General features: G+C 31.7%; 1 protein-coding gene across 2 annotated transcripts in view; it reads right to left on the minus strand.

Annotated features, from left to right (window-relative positions):
• Window positions 1-7284, minus strand: part of LOC105363937 (CUGBP Elav-like family member 1) — a 418414-nt gene extending 411130 nt beyond the window's left edge. For both annotated transcript variants that reach the window (XM_011501760.1, XM_011501750.1), the window contains exon 1: window positions 7132-7284. The gene's annotated coding sequence lies outside the window, so the exon portion shown is untranslated. The remainder of the gene's footprint in view (window positions 1-7131) is intronic.
• Between the last annotated feature and the right edge of the window lie 5495 nt (window positions 7285-12779).

Below are 12779 nucleotides of genomic sequence, written 5' to 3' on the forward strand. Positions count from 1 at the left end.
GAAGAGCGTGATTAATGAGGATTTTGGATATTAATAATAGGGAATGAGGTATACGCATGTGCAGAAGTAATACAATCAAGGAATATTGTATTTTTCAATTTTTTTTTCTTTCTTTCTTTCCAATCGAAATTTCAATATTGTATTTGACTTGTACTTCATCTAAATATTGTATGAACATTGCAGGAAAAGTGTATCGTTTTTAATCAAATAATGCCGAAGGGTACATACAAATTAAAGGTCGAATGTTTCAACTTTATTTCATTTGCGATTTTTCATTGCTAGTCGCTTTTCACATACAATTTACAATACTTTGTTAAATTATTAATGGCCAGGACGATATTTAGCTACTCTTCTCCGAGTAGCTTGACTAATAGTGTAAAATCCATGACTTACAATAAGAACTTTATGACTCAATAGTGTATTATTGCTCGAAAGTATAATTGGACTTATCGTGATATTGTGGATTTTCATTTTAACGATTATGCGATAAAATAAAATAGGCGAACGGTGGAACAGCTATGACTATTTCCTATTTTGAAATTTTTCATAGCACATGCTTCCTTAAAAAATGTATGAACTGCAGGAGGACAGGAGTAGAGCAGCGTTGAAAAGTTTTTAGTTTTCACATAAAGTCTTGAACGAGACAGAAAAATTCTTATACATAAATAAAGAATGAATCTGGATTAATTTGAAGTAAACTTCGACTGAGCAAATTTTCATGATTGATTTTATAAAAATTGTGAACAACAATTTTGATATTTACGAAATGTCTTTAAAGTTCTCGATTTAAATTTACGATGTTAATGCAAATTTACAAATAAAATGCAAATTTTTTTGCTCACTCAAAAAAAAGAGACATCGTAGGCTCAGACAGTTAACAGTGCCTCGCCATTAAATGAGTTAGCCAAACTTTAATTTCCTCTTGTTTACGAAGCGCACTTACTTTGCGACCAATTCTCGCCTCCTAATACCTTCGTTATTTCTTCATTCAGCATATTGACAGTCAGTAGTTGTGCCACTACTACAAGCTCCCAGAAAATTTGCCAATCTCTTCAAAAGCGTTACAAAACTTTAAATCGGTATTCCATCGACGATGTAACCTGTGAATTCGCTCTCGTATTATCCTTCGCTACGACTTTCCAAATCATATTCCATTTCAGCTATTTTGAGTCCCTCTCCCCCTCCACTACATCAGCCAATGCAGCCTTCCAATAATTCACTTTTCACTCAAGATCAGATCTAAGTATATCGCTTTAATTGCCGTCAAAACATTCTTGAGTAATGGCTTAGTCATACAACAAGGCAGTATATCGCGCCATGACTCAACTACCAACGTGTCCTTGTTACATTAAGCTGATGGTTATCTTTGAGCTGTGCTATAACTCCTTCGCCCCACGTGACGATTCTTCTCTTTCTCCGTATTTTCAGTAGAGAGTCAGAAAGAATTTTCCACTACTTCGCGGTCAAAATCAGGCTTGATTTGTCATTAACTGCGTCCCTTCACTTCCTTCTATAATGTTAATGCTTTTTCGGTTTTCGTTCTTATGTACGACTATCCAGTTTTTTTTCTTCTTTTTTTTTAAGATAATTAATTTATTGGTAATTGTCAGGAAAGCCATCCCCCATCCCCCATAAGACGCCCAATTAACAATGCAGAAATAGATTTTTGAATGAACATCAGCGATAAGTTTATTTAATGTTTAAGTGCGCTTATTGCGATATATTTCATTTCGATATTTAAATTTTACCAAATTCATTATTTAAGCTTTCAGACAATATATATATATATATATATATATATATATTATATTATTTGAAAGTTATTAATGTTATTAGAGCGTGCATCGGTTATCGAACAAATGCATAATTCTTTTTTATAAGACAGTAAAAGTAAAAAGGTGAGTAATTTTATGTTTTGGACGGTGTCTTTACAACATTTTTATATTATTATCCTGTAACTATTTTCATTATAAATTAAATAATAATTTCGATTACAAGTACCTTTATTGAAATAAAATATTTATAACTATCTTGCATATTTAAATTGATTGATTATTGTTATTGGAACGTTTTTTCGATAGAGAAACAAATTTATATTATAATCTTTATTTAAATACATAATCTTTATTTCTTAGAGGGATATCTTAATCAACTTATTATCATTAACTGATTTTTAACGAACAATGCTTGATAAAATTTTACTATAAAATATACAAAAATAAGCACAAGAGCAGATTGTTTTAATCTATCGAAGCTTATCACACATACGTATATTCTCTATATAATCTAATTAACATAAGATATTCCTTGTTCAATAATTATTCTTACAGAAACTTATAATGCATTGTTTAATTAATTACATAGGTTAGTTTTGAAAAATATATTCAGTTTTCTTTTATTCGGTTTGATAATTACATTTGATCAGCATTGTAAAATAATGAAAAATAATTGTATATTTAAATATATAATCTTAAAATAGTTAATGAGATAGTAATTGCATTTTAAATTAGTAATCCGAAGCAACATATTATCTAGAATTTTTGGTCCTTTAATTAAACAAATGTTAAAAGTAAAACCGTCTGCCTCATTCTTCTTGTTAGTCGTAATTTTATTTAGACAATATTTATTAACATTGTTATAATATTATTTTGGAATCGATAAAACGCATTAAGCAAGTACAAGTCATTATTTATAACGTTTTATTTTATAATAATGAATTTGATAAAAATATTTTTTATAAAAAATCTTCGATATTCCTTGATTATTATAGTTGAAATTCCAATTCATTTTTTTATAATTCACTTTTATTCTTTATGTATTTATACAGTTATCGTTAATTTGACTATTGTTATTTTGTACTTTACGCTATTAACTTTTTGCAAAAAAGGTAACAAAAGATTTCAAAATACTAATAATGCTTTCCACTAATTTTATGTATTTTTACAAAATTCTAAAATCAGTTCAAAAGCATGCATTGACCAAAATATACTTTCTGTTTAAAAAAATGTAGCTCGAGGAAGAAAAAAAATTTGAATATTTTTAACGATAATACTTCTATATATTAAATTACCAAGAGTTTATGATTTTCTGCACCATCTTTTTTTTTTTTATCAAAAGAAGCTTTTTTAACTTTGTGAACAAAGTAAGCTATATATTTACAAATGATACACATTTGTGCTTTGTATATATATATATAAATTTTGATCATAATGACGTATTTAAATAATGCCCAATAAATATACTAATACTGTGCTTTTTTCTTCATGATATACATTATATGTATATTTATACATTGAATATATAATGCGTAACATAATGATGTGTGCACGCGCGCGTGTGTGAATATATTTAAAGAAAAACATAAGAAAGACAATAAATTTAAATTTATGATATGAATAGACAATAACAACATCCGTTTAATTGATTATGAATATTTTCATAATAGAAAAGCCCTGTCATATAAAGATATTGAAACGATTAGATTTATGTGACGTAAAAAGAAATCTGATGGATTTCCTTTATACTTCTATGTTAGATACAATCTATATTTGTATATAATTAGTAAAAATAATTTTTTTCCATCAGTCCTTTTCTTAGCTTTCATTTACAATGTACTTTTCCGCTGACGAATCTTTCTCTCTCTCTCTCTCTCTCTCTCTCTCTTTATTCATCTTGCTGCGTTCTACTTATTATAGAGTTTTTAGACCTACATATACTTACTTATTCTAATCTTCTTATACGACAATATTGCAACTTGATTAAACCTTTAAATCTTGCTTAAAATACTAAAGAAATAAAAGGCAACAGATGTTTTTCCTTAGTTATTACATTTAGTAGCTCTGGGAAGAAGGGTACACAAGAATATTTAATAATGCGAATATGCTAAAATAATATATTTGACACTTTTATCAAATTTTTAGAAATTCACGAACAGTTGAGCATACGTTTTTATATTCTTATTATTAATAACTATTAAATTTAAAAACTTAATATTATGTATATTTATATCAGAAAAATGAAATATTTAAAGCTATATTAGAGTCAATTAAATGAATATTTATGGTTATATATATTTTTTTACGTGAGGTTTCGTATAAAATACTTTTCTTTTATTCATTTTAATCAATATTATTTATCGCTATCAATGCTTAAACATTCAATGAAATAATATGTAATAATAAAAACATAATTTTTTTACGAGAAATCTGATGAAAACTGTATAAATAATTTTCTTAAAATTACAAATCACTTTCGACTCATTCGATTTCATGTCTTTTTTTATTAATCAATTTTTACGCACAATGTAAATAATAAGGATACTGTATAAGTGCCTCGAGAGACCGCATGGGCAAGCATAAATAAGAATCACCGAAACCAATTTGAAACGGTTGTAAAAAGGGTTCGACCACGCGCTCCTTTATTCTTTTGGTCTACGCACTCAAATCACCAATGATATCGGGTTTCTCTTAAAGTTACCCTCTTTTCCTTCGCCCATGTATTATTTAATAAGCATCGTCGGGACGATACAGTTCAAAGGCATCGTCGAAGAATAAACTCCACAGTCTCTTTTACAGTGGCTTGTTATTTTAGTATTAACAAAGTAAACGAAATAAATGTCAATGATTCACGATCGGCTCATTGGATCTTTGCTTCTTTTCATCGTACTCTATTTCTCACCCCACCCCCCCCCCCCCCCCAGCGACCACACCCCCGACACTTCACGAGAGATATATTATTAAATTCCTAATACTCTGTTGAGCATATTATGGATATTATATACATGAAAAATATTCTTACTAATGAAATGCAGTTACAAAGACTGTGTAATATAAAATACATAACAAGCGCAAGTAGGAATAACGTGGAGTTACAGTCAAATATCTCTAATATTCTCAATGGGCGTAGGAAAATTTCCTAATTAATTATACAGCGAAATTATTTAAATGGCAGGCGTGCGATCCAGTGCGTAATTACGTAATCAAATACATCGTTGCACAAAAACAGTTACGAAGAATTCATACACTGATTATTAGTTATGTTAAAAGTGCAACGGTAGGAGGGTAATTATAAACGAATTTTTCAAATGACCCCCCCCCCGCGTTATCGCAGTGAGCTAGGCCATTGTTATTCAAGCATTCCCCACGCGTAATATCAATGGCGCATTGAAATAAAATTAGCCAATTGTATTGACTTTCCTTTAGCGCTGTCGTTCCCGGACGCCCCACAAAGTCGCGCCAAAGTGCATAACAGCCGAGCCTGGATGCACAGGCTATAATAGCACGCGTAAAAACAGCGCAAGACGGGTAAAAGTGAGTGTTTGAACAGGACTGGGTAAGTGGAGCAGCGATTAACGCGCGAAACAATTCGATGGGAGCAAGGCTAACACGCGAAAAGACCGCGAGAGGTGGAAATTGTTGCACGTGTAACTAAACGGAAGCGGGGCTCGCGTGGGCGGGGGCTCGGGCCTCGGGAGTACGAGGCCTGGGGAGTTACGCGTATTTCTAAAGATTCGGCGGTTCGGTTCGCTCGTGCCGCGGTTTCTATTTGTTCCCGTTGCCGGTGTCACCGTGGAGACAAGCTAAACGCGAATAATCATGGGTGCAGTCGTTGGGGCCACTTGCCGCCTCTGATGCGCGCACGCTAATCCAATGTGTTGGAGAATCTTGCGGAGGTGCTGCGAGAAAATAGCGAGACTCGGCAAATTAGACGATGATGCAGCTAGGGCGTAGTGGTATTTGCGGAGTGCGATTTTCATTGTCGATACATCCGCTGATCGATACTGGCCCAGGATTAGGACTTTAATTTATTCAGCCACAGGCGCTGCTCGGGCGCTAAATTAAGCTGTCATTATCTTCGATCAATGGCTGTTTTGGAGGGAGAACAGTGGTGAAAGCAATTAAAAAATGTTAAGACTACGAGCTGCGATTTGATGGAGGTGGATCGACTTTAGGCGGCCTTTTAATGCTCAAATTCAGAAGGAGATTGACGTTTGTTTATAAAAATGCCTCCTTGATTCAAAATTATTATGCTCTAAGGGCGTTTTTTTTGTATTTTTTTTTTTGTTTTCTTCTTTTTCTTCAAAAGCAAATATTCAAAATGTTTTGTTAATTGAGCGAGATTGGGTGTAGTAAGGTGGGATTAATACATTTGGCAAATCAAGAGTTCTAATTCGCACGTCTATAATTTAATATTAATTATTTAACTAGCAAGGCATACAGGGAATTGGAATTATTGCGTAAGACAAATCGTAATATAATATTAACATTTGCCCCTAGAAGAATGGATTTCTTATTTTCGATTATTAGTATGGCAAATATATAATTAATATGAAAAATTTGAGGTCAATTTAGCCATGGAAATATAATCTTATAACTGCGGATTTTAGTAATTTAGGAAATGGAAGGTGAATCGATAAATGGTAATCTTTTCAATTATCTTAAGTTTTATTCTATGGAAACTTAATATTACCATTTGATTTTTAGCCAATATTGTGAAAGCATTTATTTACATAGCGAACAAAATATTATAATTATTTTTTTTTTTTTTTTGATAGAATAATGGTATGAAAAAATATAAAAATGTAGTTGAAAAAATAATAATACCTATCCACTGATAATAAAAATTCAATTTCCTAATATAGAACACAAACTTTTATAAGTATCTTATTTCCTGAGATGATCAGTGATGAATTTATACTACAGGGTTCTACTACTACTACTACTGCTACTACTCTTACTACTGCTTCACGTTACATCAATGTAAAATAGAATTTTCAATTATTATTTCATAATCTAAAGCTTATTGATGAAGTGGGTGAATGAACAAACATCTAATTTTAAAATTAAATAAGTTATTTTCGTAAAAAAGAAAATAATAAATAAATAAATAAATAAAAGATTATAAAAATAAATAGATTATTGATAAATAAATTGTTAATTTAAAAATACGCATGAAATAATGATGATGATGATGACGATGACGACAGTAATGACGAAGACTACGACGATGATAGTAAGATTGAAATAGTTTGACTATTGTCGAAATATTTGACTATAATCCTTTGAAGAAATTTTATACAATCCCATGCTCCTATGCGTCCCCTTACATCATTAATTGTTACTTTATACTTACTCGAAGCCTACCTTAAATTATGAGTCCTAGTCAATGTTTGCTCCTCTCTCTACCAGGTTAATCAACTCCGATGGCAAAGTGGCTTTGTAAATTCGGGTCGCATATGTCATTGGTTTATCTCTTGAGATGGGGCGTTGGATATCTATTGTTTCATAATCTGAGCGAGGGGAGCGAAATGTCTTTTAGTGTTTGCGATAAGTCATTAAAGTTATAAACTTGAATAAATCTGAACTTGAATAAACAATAACTCGGATTATATTTTATTATCTCGTGGGTATCCAACTAAATTATATGAATTATATAGGGGGAAGTATTTAAAAAATTGAATTTAAATATGAATTTATATTTAAATTTGAGCTTGCGCAGGGATATTCGAGACATTTGACGAGCAGATTTACCATATTCGATGATGATACATTGAATTTCAATTTCGTCTGTAGCATAAAATAAAAATTAAGCGATTTAAGCAATCATTGAGTTCAGTATTCGACATATTATTCCGTAAATAGTTAAGAGTAATTAATAACATTTAAAATCATTGCTGATTTTATAACTTTTAATTAATAATATTTCAGATAAATGGCTCAATATTTTAATATAATTCGCATGAAACGCAGATAAATGTTACTAGACTAATTAAATACTATTCCGTAAATATTACTTGATATACAGGGAGCAAACGTTTCTACGTGGCACTATGTTTGCATGTAAATTATTTTGCAAAAAAAAAAAAAAAAAAAAAAAAAAAAAACATTTCTAGACTTTTAAGTAAATATTTTTTTTTTTTATATTTAATGAAAAAAAGTTATTTCGATAGTGTTTGTATATAGAAATTATTCTTTGAAAATTTGTCTTCGTCAAAGAAAATTATGATTAGGCACAAAATGTACGTGCTATTTATTATAAGATGGATGGATTTTTGTTCTTTAAATAAATAAATGAATAAATAATGAAATAAATGAATAAACGAGTGAAGCAAAAAGTTTAAAAAATTAGGATAAAATAGGGTGGAGTTTGATAGGGCACATATTTTAAACTAAAATTAGCGATATTTTCATGAGAATTTCCAATCTTGATTATTTACGTAGATATTCCAACGTCTTGTAAGCTCGAAAGTTATAACGATTTTCAATTATTATATTAATTTAAATTTTCTTATTTTTAAGTAAATAATATGAAAAATAAGTTGTTAGTATAAATTTTCAGTGGTAGGATTAATTTTAATTAATATTTTTTCTCATCTTTCTTTTTTTTTTTTTTTTTTGCCAATAATTTTGCTCCAACCATCGAGTTTTTTATGATTAATTGCTCCATTATAGTGTTAATTAAAATTAAAATTAAAATTAAAATTAAAATTAAAATGACTACAATAACGCAAGACATTTAATGGAGGAATATTATAGAATATTACGTTAAATACTGCAATTTTCAAAGTTCAAATATGTAATTAATGAATTTAATATGAATTAAATACAAACGAAGCAAAATCATTTATACCAAATAGAAAGTAATTATTTTTAAAATATCTTCATAAAAGCTGTCCAGAATGTTTAACATATTTATAATTGCTAGAATGCATTATAATTCGAATTATTTGAGCAACACGAGTATGGCTCACATTGCGTGTTCGTGCTTTATGCTTTATAACATATAATAATAGTTATTGAGTGACTGGTACAAATAGATCCTCAACTCGGCTATATACATCGTTTAGCATTATTCAAGTTATTTATCATTCCCACAATTACGTCTCCCTGCGCGAATTACTGGCAATAATTCGAGATTCGCAGGTACGGCACGGCGTACGATGTGTCGAAAAAATAAGCCACTTGACTATTAACAATTTGCGCTTGAGCACATGAGCAGCGTTAGTCTTAATCTGAAAAACCTTAGACGCCGTTCGCAGCGAATTTCATCTGACTTTTCACGGCCGTCTGGTCGAGGCGAGGCTAAGAATTACGCTAAATATTGCATCAGCGGCTCAGCTTTGCTCGCAGGCCAATTGCATTAACACGCCGACTCCCTTGGGAATTGCAGCCGCAGCGGCAATTCAAGGGAACTGCCCGGGCTCGGCTAATGCAATGGGAATCTATTAGGCGAATCTTTGATTATGCGCTCGACTCTCTATAATAGCGCTCCTCCCCCCCCCCCCTTACCCCCTTACCACAATCCATCGCGATCCTTTTCCACGGCTTTTTGCGCGCCCCGGAGACCCTCGGCTTTACGTCCTTACGTACGCCCAATGGAACATTCTCCTCCCGTAAAAAACAATTGTTTTTATCTACGGCGCGCATAATTTTGCTGTTTTCAGTTCCTTTTTTGGGCTGAGGTTATATAGCAGCGCGTGGGGGCTCCTTTCCGGGCGAATCTCTCGTGATGCAAGAATAATCGGGCGGCGGCGGCGGCGGCGAGTGTGGTGAGTGAAAACTGAAAATTATACCACGCGGCGATGGTGTAATGTAGTATTCTAAAGCGCGTGGGTGTACCGTCCGTTTTCACTATCAGTGCTGAAAATATGCCAGGCTGTTTATTATTCCAAACCTTAAATAATTCACGATTTGATGAATTAAATAACCCCCGAACTCCAAAAAGTTCAACTCGTTACATTTAAAGGCCAAAATTGCATGCATAAATTATGGTACTCTGCATACATTACTCTTTGTAAATCTTACGTTTAATTTTAGATTTTATAAGGCAATAATTTAAAATTATAAGCTATGGGCATTGGAAATATAATCCAGTATAATGAGTTCTAATAAATTTCATTCAGGCCGTGCACTCTTATTTAATTTCTAAATCTTCTGCACTACTTTCCAAACTACCTTAAATATCACAAATCAATAACATTGATGTAAATTCAATTTTAGGTTATGGCGAGTATATTTATATTACATTCGTTAAAGCCCTCCACTATAATTCATAAAAAATTCAAGTTTATCTGTATTATTAGATTATCAATAAATAAGCTTGTAAGAACGTAACATTAGTTTGCTTATAACTCGCATACGGACAATGCATTGCACGGCTTATACTTTATTAAAATTTTAATGGATCGAGTCGGTCGCATAAGCTCGGGAATAGTGACTGAATTTAGCTCGACGGTATTTGCAATATAACTCAGGTACAGAATTATTGTTCAATTTGCTACGTTTCAAATCAGACTCACTCCTATACATTTATTTTAACAATGATTGTTTTTCTATAAAACGATACCCGCATATATACCACCTTACTTTCAGCGTTTATGCCAATCCCCATAGGCGAATGCGTGAGGGGAAGATCAAGTCGCGGTATTGGCAATATCTGTAGCCCGATTTCATAAAGATGGAAAGCAAATCGCAATGGTTTGGTCGTCTGGGATGTCGTATGCATGGGTTGCGCATGTCGAGACTGATATTGCTTCAAATTGCGGACTCTTTACTCCTTACGGAAAATCTTATGATACGATTTCGTATGGATAAAATTTTTCTTTAGCTGCGGAATCCTAAAAAAATATATAAATTAACTACACAGCAATAATTCACACCTTTCAAAGATTTCTCGTATTTCACTAGATTTTTATATTTCTTGCATCGATTTGCTGCTCATCTCCTATGTATCCAAAGGAATTGCAAATTTAGCAGCATCAAAGTTCAGATTATATCTAAAATATACTTACCTCAAAGGCCATATATTATAGAATATTCATTCGGAGCAAGTATTATGTTATTGTACAGGGATTGACATATCGACGGGATTAAAAGAAATTCCTTTTATTAACGACATAACGTAACAAATTTGTACTTATGCTTATACTTCAAACTTTATAAAAACAAAAAAATAGCATTTTTACGGCTATTAAGTGCTTTGTATTCATAAATTGAAGATTTAAGATGGGTCATCATTCTAACAGATTTTCACCGAAATATGCCGATAAAAATGAAGATTAAAAAAAAATGCTTAGAGCGTTAATGTTACTTTATGCATAATACTTTTGGTTATACTCGTTGATTATTTGAAACGGCGGATAAAGTAATAATGACGGCAGCTATGCCAATGCGGTGTTTGATAGATCGAATGGCGATGTGCCGTAACTTCTTGTGTGTAGGGGGGGGGGAGGGGGGGCCAATCCAAAAAAAAGGCATGCGATGCAACCGCAAAGGTAACAAAAGGGCAGGTGTCAAAATACGCTTGATTGATGCGCCCATTTGGCATAACGTGCCCGCGTTTACAATCGGCCCTGTAAATACTATAAAATTCACGAAAATCTTTCTATCCTACAGCGCATCAAAGATATTTAATATGAATATAAATAGTTAATGTAAATATTTTCCGCTCCAACGCCTCTTTGCTACATGATTTTACGGCACATAATTAACCCCGTAAGGCCCTCTTAAGGTAAAAGCAACTTTACGACGGCTTTTTCCAAAACCCATACTAGTGTAGGGATTTAAGTTTTAATTCACCGACATTGCAAAACTTCTTTTTTTTACACAATACATTTGCACGATTTACCCGGCAAATGTACGGATACATCAAGCCGAAGCAATAGTCTGATGAAAACGATGGAAACATCAAAGGTCGAAAATGCTCGCTGCCTTGTTCTCGCTGTTTATTTCGTTAATTCCGTTAGAAAGGAATCGGACAGTGGACGAACTTGTCCGAATTTACGACCTCGACGTATAAATATTTCCGTGCATGAGCGAAAAGACGCAGCAGCGGCAACGATGTCGTGTAATTAGTTTCGTTTTATTCAACTGCGCATTTCATCGGTTTTAGAATAATGTTCTGTAGCTGTACATGTGCACGATCAGATAGGGTTTGTAAGCTTCAACATAAATCACTAAATGTTTTCTAAAATAAGAAGTAACGTGTATTACTTTTGTATAACAAATAGCACAAGACAGCATTAGCGATTGAGCCCGCATTAGTAGAAAGCGATAAGCAGAATTCAAACAGATTAATCGAGAATTTAAATTGAAGTAGGGAAATTAATCGTTGACGATCAATTTTACAATTGAAAAACATTACAATCTTATAATTAAAAAATATACAATTTTACAGATGAAAAATATTAGTTAAATTAGAGTGCGAGCCATTAAAAAATCCATAATTTTCGGATTTTTAAAGTCTAAACGCTAATTTTTACATGATAAATGCGACGTATATTTGGGCTACAATTTCATTAAATTGAAAATGACCAAAAAAAAATAATAAAAAAAAGAAAAATGTAAATAAATATAATGAGGGGAAATTACAACGCGATAACATTTATTTTAAAAATAACATTATTAATAACAATGGATATTTACTTATCAATCCAAATGATTTTCTTAAAGTTTAGTTGAATTTGAAAGAAACGGCACTTAAATCTGGTGACAATAAAATATATCAAATGTAAATTTTCAAAAACATTATATATTGCTAGTAGTACAATAACTTCAATGTATTACGTAATTTCGAGATGTAGTACAAGATTTAAGTTAAATTTGAATAATGAATACACTTCGCTTCACTATTTAAGCAATTAAATAAACATTATACAATTCAGTTGTAATTAGAATTAGGTTAAAGAATTTATTGAGTTCTGGAGTTTATAAAAAGTATTTTTCATAATAAGTTTGCTTATGAAATATTTTACATCAATTTGCTTCGAAAATACTTTTAAT

Source organism: Ceratosolen solmsi, unplaced genomic scaffold, assembly GCF_000503995.2.
Source record: "Ceratosolen solmsi marchali unplaced genomic scaffold, CerSol_1.0 scaffold23, whole genome shotgun sequence".
NCBI lineage: Eukaryota > Metazoa > Arthropoda > Insecta > Hymenoptera > Agaonidae > Ceratosolen > Ceratosolen solmsi.